This window comes from Aethalodelphis obliquidens, unplaced genomic scaffold, assembly GCF_003676395.1.
Source record: "Aethalodelphis obliquidens isolate GAN/ISIS:26980383/991018 unplaced genomic scaffold, ASM367639v1 scaffold43, whole genome shotgun sequence".
NCBI lineage: Eukaryota > Metazoa > Chordata > Mammalia > Artiodactyla > Delphinidae > Aethalodelphis > Aethalodelphis obliquidens.
This window is the reverse complement of record NW_020837987.1, coordinates 16,713,794-16,719,930: the sequence shown is the minus strand read 5'-3', so window position 1 is coordinate 16,719,930 and position 6,137 is coordinate 16,713,794. Positions and strand designations below refer to the sequence as shown.

The following is a 6,137-nucleotide window of genomic DNA, read 5'->3' as shown; positions in this document are numbered from 1 at the left end:
TTCATCAATGTCTGTTTTTGTGGCAGTACGATATTATTTTGATTACTGCTACAAAAACAGACACATAGATCAATGAAATATAATAAAGAGCCTAGATAGGAACACACATCCCTATGGTCAATAAATCTACTACAAAGGAGGAGAGAATATGCAATGGAGAAAAGACAGTCCCTTCAATAACTGAGCTGATCAAACTGGAAAGCTATAGCTAAAAAATGAGATTAGAACATTTTCTCACACTGCACACAAAAACAAACACATTTAGATATATAATCCATTTTGTATTACCGCAAACAAATCTCCTAGGAGAGAACATAAGAAGAACGCTCTTTCGCAATAAATGGGAACACTTTCTTTTTTGGATCTGTCTCCTAATGGAAAAAGACATAAATATTCCATTGTATATTGGACCTAGACCTAGAGTCAGTCATACAGAGTGAAGTAACTCATAAAGAGAAAAACAAATACCATATGCTAACACATATATATGGAATCTAGAAAAAAAAAATGGTTCTGAAGAACCTAGGGGCAGGTTAGGAATAAAGACGCAGATGTAGAGAATGGACTTGAGGACAAGGGGATGGGGGAGGGTAAGCTGGGACGAAGTGAGAGAGTGGCATGGACATATATACACTACCAAATGTAAAATAGATAGCTAGTGGGAAGCAGCTACATAGCCCAGGGAGATCAGTGCAGTGCTTTGTCACCACCTAGAGGGAGGGGTTATGGGGATATATGTATACGTAGAGCTGATTCACTTTGTGATACCGCAGAAACTAACACACCATTGTAAAGCAATATACTCCAATAAAGATGTTAAAAAAAGACATAAAAACAAAAATAACCCTAAATCAATTTAAAATCTTTTGCAGAGCAAAGGAAACATTAGACTAAATGAAATAGAGAGTGAAAAATATACACAAAGTATATGATGGAGAAGGGGTTAATATTCAAATTACATAAAGAGCTCATCCACTCACTATCAAAAAACAAAGGATGAAAACATAGGGAGAAACGCCTACTAGACATTTTTCCACAGAAGGCATACAGATAGGCAACAGGCAACAGGCACATGAAAAAAATGCTAAACATCAGTAATCACTAGATAAATGCAAATCAAAACCAGAATGAGACATCCCCTCACATCTGTCAAAATGGCTCTCATCAAAAAGTCTACAGATAAAAAATGTTAATGAGGATTGTGAGAAAAGGGAACCCTAGTACACTGTTGGTGGGATTGTAAACTGGTACAACCACAATGAAAATATTATGGAGGTCGTCAAAAAACTAAAAGGAAAACTATTGTATTAAGAAACATTCCACTGCTGGGTAGTGGAAATGAAAATGAAAGAAAATGAAAATACCAATCTGAAAATATGTATGCACCCCAATATTTATAGCAGTATTATTTCCAATGGTTAAGATATGGGAGCAAAATAAATGTCCATCAACAGATGAATGGATAAAGAAACTGTGACATATATATATATGTGTGTGTGTGTGTGTGTGTGGGTTTGTGTGTGTATAGACAGATATACATATTACTCAGCCTTAAAAAAATAAAAATTCTGCCACGTGTAACAACATGGATGGATGTAGAGTGTATTAAATTAGTGAAATAGACAAAGACAAATACTCTATGTTCTGACTACATGGGGAATCTAAAAAATTAAAGGAATGTATATAACAAAATAGAAATTGACTCACAGGGAACAAATTAGTGGTTACTAGTGGGGAGAGTGAAGGGGGAATGGAGAGATAGTAGCTTCTTTGTCTTAATCCAATACGCCTATATATAAACAAACATGGATGTATTGTACAACATAGGGAAATAGAGTCATTATTTTGTAATAATTTCAAATGGAGTATAATCAATAAAAATGTTAAACCACTATGTTGTACCAATGAAACAAATATATATCAACTATACTATAATATTATATATCAACTATACTTCAATTTAAAAAATCCCTTCAGTGGCTGAATGGATTTTTTTTTAAACAAGATCAATTATATACAGTGTGCAAGAGATCTGTGTTAACTTTAAGGCCATAGATAGGACAAATTGCATTGGCAAGCAGATTCTTAACCACTGCACCACCGGGGAACCCCTGCATATATTTTTTAAAAGGGGAGAGGGGAGCCAGAGGATGGAGTATGGAAGATCCTGAGCTCATCTCCTCCCATGGGCACACCAAAATTACAACTGCTTACAGAGAAGTTATCTCTGAGAATGCTCTGAAGACTAGCAGAAAAAATTTTCCACAACTCAAGCTATAAAGAAGGAGAAACCACAAGGCACGTAAGAGGCTTAGAAACACAGTCTAGTTAGAACCCACACCTTCAGCACTGTGCCCCACGATTTAGAGACACCACAACTGCATAGGTCCTCCCCAAGGAGGGAAGGGTCTGAGCCCTGCATCAGGCTGCCCAACCCAGAGTTCCTGCATTGGGAAGGAAGGAACTCAGCAGGTCTGGCTTTGAAAACCTGGGGCTTCCTTTCAGGAGAGCTGGAGGCTAAAGGAAACTGAGATTCTGCTCCTAAAGGGCACATACGAAACCTCACATGTTCTCAATCTCTGTGCAGAGCCAGTAGTTTGAAAGACATCTGGGTGAGACCCACGTGCTAATCTCAGAAAGCAAGAGGCAGCTTGGACTCCTGCTAGGGACTGAGACACTCACAGGCAACATTTTAGAATCTTCCTTCTAACTGATTAGTATCAGGGGCCTGCCCCATCTACCACGGGGTCTACAGCACTCCTGCACCACAAGGCCTCACAAGCAAACACACTGGGGGCCTTCCCTACCCACCTGTGCACCTGGAGCAGACCCATAATGGAGGGCTGCCTTGCCTATGAGCACACCCACAGCAATCACATAATGCAGGACCTCACAGACATTTAGACCAGGGTCCAATACAGCCTACCAGCTTGTCCACAGGTGTTGGCCCTTCTACAACAGAAAGGGACATGCAGCCCACATAGGGGACATCCCTGCAGCATCTGGCCATGCTGGCCAGAGGAGAATGTGCTGCTGGGACCTATAGGCCATCTCCTGTATAAGGCCACTTCTCCAAGACTGAAAATGTCACAAGGCAAACCTAATAAATACAAATGCACAGAGAATTAGAAAACATAAGGAAATAGAAGAATATATTACTAATGAAGTAACTAGACACAGTATCAGAAAAAGAACTAGACAAAACAGGGATAAGCATCCTACCTGAAAAAAACGTGTTCAAGGTAATGATTATCAAGATGCTCACCCACGTCAGGACACAGTGAGAACTTCAACAAAGCACAATAAAATGTAAAAAAGAACCAAAGAACTGAAAAATACAATAACTGAGACTAACACACACACACACACACACACACACACACACACACACACTACAGGGAAGCAACACTAGATTATATGATACAGAAGAACAGATGAGTCATCTGGAGGACAGCGTAGTGAAAATCACCAAAATTTGAATAGCAAGAAGAAAAAAAATTAAGATGATAGGTAAAGAGACCTCTTGGAAAACATCAGGAATACTAACCCTAGCATTATAGGGGTCCCAGAAAGAGAAGAAAGAGAGTAAGGGGCAGATAATTTATTTTATGAGAGGATATAACAACTGACAATTTTCCTAACCTGGGAAAGGAAACAGACATCAAGTCCCAGGAAGCACAGAGTCCCAAAGAAGATGAAGACAAACAGATCCACACCAAGACACATTATAATTAAAGCGTCAAAAATTAAAGACAAAGAGGGATCATAGAAGCAATGAAATAAAAGTAACTGGGTAGGGACTTCCCTGGCAGTCCAGTGGTTAAGATTTCACCTTCCAATGCAGAGGGTGCAGGTTCGATCCCTGGTCAGAGAGCTAAGATCCCACATGCCTTGAGGCGAAAAACCAAAACATAGAATAGAAGCAATATTCTAACAAATTCAAGAAAGACTTTAAAAATGGTCCACATCGAAAAAGTGTTAAAAAAAAAAAAAGTAACTGGTTATGTGCAAAGTATTTTCATAAGACTATCAGCTGACTTTTCAGCAGACTTCGCATACCAGAAGGGAATGAAAATATATTCAATGGTCTAAAAGGAAAAAGGCCACAGCAAGAATACTGTACCAGCAAGATTATAATGCAGAATGAAAGGAGAGATCAAGCATTTCCAGGCTAGCAAACACTAAATGAGTTCATCACTAAGAAAGCATCCTTATAAGAAATGTTGAAGGAATTTATTTAAGCTTAAAAGAAGTATCACTAATTAGCAACAAGAAAACACACAAAAGTAAAAATCTCACTGGTAAGGGGAGTATTGTAAGGGGAGTAGATCGAACACTTATTAAGCTTCTGTAAAGAATAAAAGACACAAGTAGTATTCTTTTGAAGAAAGAGAAGGCCCAAATAAATTAGAAACAAAAGAGAGACACAACAGAAATGCAAAGTAGCATAAGACATTTCTACAAACAATTACACACTAAAGAGTTGGACACCTAGAAGAATTGGATAAATTCCTAGAATTATAAATCTTCTAAGACTGAATCAGGAATAAATAAAAAACCTAAAAGATCAAATACTAGTAATGAAATTGGTAGTCAAAAAACTCCCAATAAATAAAATCCCAGGTACCTTCACTGATAAATTCCACCAAATATTTAAATGAAAGTTAACATCTATCCTTCTCAAACTATTCCAAATAATTGAAGAAAGAGTGTTTCCAAACTAATTTTCTGAGATCAGAATCAGCCATAGATGAAAACCAGATAAAGATACTACCAGAAAAAGTAGGTTACAGGCCTTACTCCTGATGAACATATATGCAAAAATCCTCTGCAAAACATTAGCAAACTGAGTTCAACAATACATTAAAAAATCCATACCCCGTGATCATGTGGGATTTATCTCAGCAATGCAGGGATGATTCAATATATGCAAATCAATTAAGGGACACACCAGATTAGTATAACAAAGTATAAAATCAAATGATCATCTTCATAGCTCCAGCAAAAGCATTTGACAAACATTCAACAAACTTCAAAATCTGATAAAGCTCTGAACAAAGTTGGTATAGAGGCAACATACCTTTATATAATAAAGGGCATATATGACAAAAACCACAGCTACCATTATACTCAATGATGAAAGTTGAAAGCATTTCCCCTAAGAACAGGAGCAAGACAAGGATGACTGTTCTCACCACTTTTATTCAACATAGTATTAATAATCCTAGCCACAGCAAAAAGACAAAAATAAAAAAGGGGATCTAGTTTGTAAAGGAACTAAAACTGTCACTGTTTGAACATGACACATAGAGAAAACCCTAAAGATTTCACCCACAAAGTATTAGCATGAATAAATTCAGTAAATTTGAAGTATACACAATTAACATACAGAAATCTGTTATTTTTCCTGCACCAATAACAAACTATCCAAGGTATGAAGAAAAAAATAGGATTATATTAAAATGATAAAAGACCTAAGAATAAATTTATCCACAAATGTGAAAGATTTATGCACTGAAAATTATGACATTGATGAAACAAATGGAAGATGACACAAATAAATGAAAAGATACCTTATGCTCTTCGATTGGAAGAATTAATATTTTTAAAACAGCTATACTACGCCAAGCAACCTACAGATATAAAGCATTCCCTATCAAAATACCCATGAGTGCTCACTTTGGTAGCACATATACTAAAATTGGAAAGATACAGAGAAGATTAGCATGGCCCCTTCACAGGATGACATGCAAATTTGTGAAGTTTTCCATATTTTTTGGACAGCTACATGTAAAAGAATGAAATTAGAACACTCCTTAACAGCATACACAAAAATAAACTCAAATGGATTAATGACCTAAATATAAGGCAAGACACTGTAAAACTCTTAGAGGAAAACATAGGCAGAACACTCCATGACATAAAAGCAAGATCCTTTTTGACCCACCTCCTAGAGAAATGGAAATAAAAATAAACAAATGGGACCTAATGAAACTAAAAAGCTTTTGCACAGCAAAGGAAACCATAAACAAGACAAAAAGACAACCCTCAGAATGGGAGAAAATATTTGCAAATGAAACAACTGACAAAGGATTAATCTCCAAAATATACAAGCAGCTCATGCAGCTCAATGTCAA

General features: G+C 36.8%; 1 non-coding gene across 1 annotated transcript; it reads left to right on the top strand.

Moving 5' to 3' along the window:
- The first annotated feature begins 5,671 nt into the window (after positions 1-5,671).
- On the top strand, positions 5,672-5,777 carry LOC113606282 (U6 spliceosomal RNA). Its single transcript, XR_003427472.1, has one exon. It is a non-coding gene; the product is annotated as a U6 spliceosomal RNA (small nuclear RNA).
- Positions 5,778-6,137: the final 360 nt, after the last annotated feature.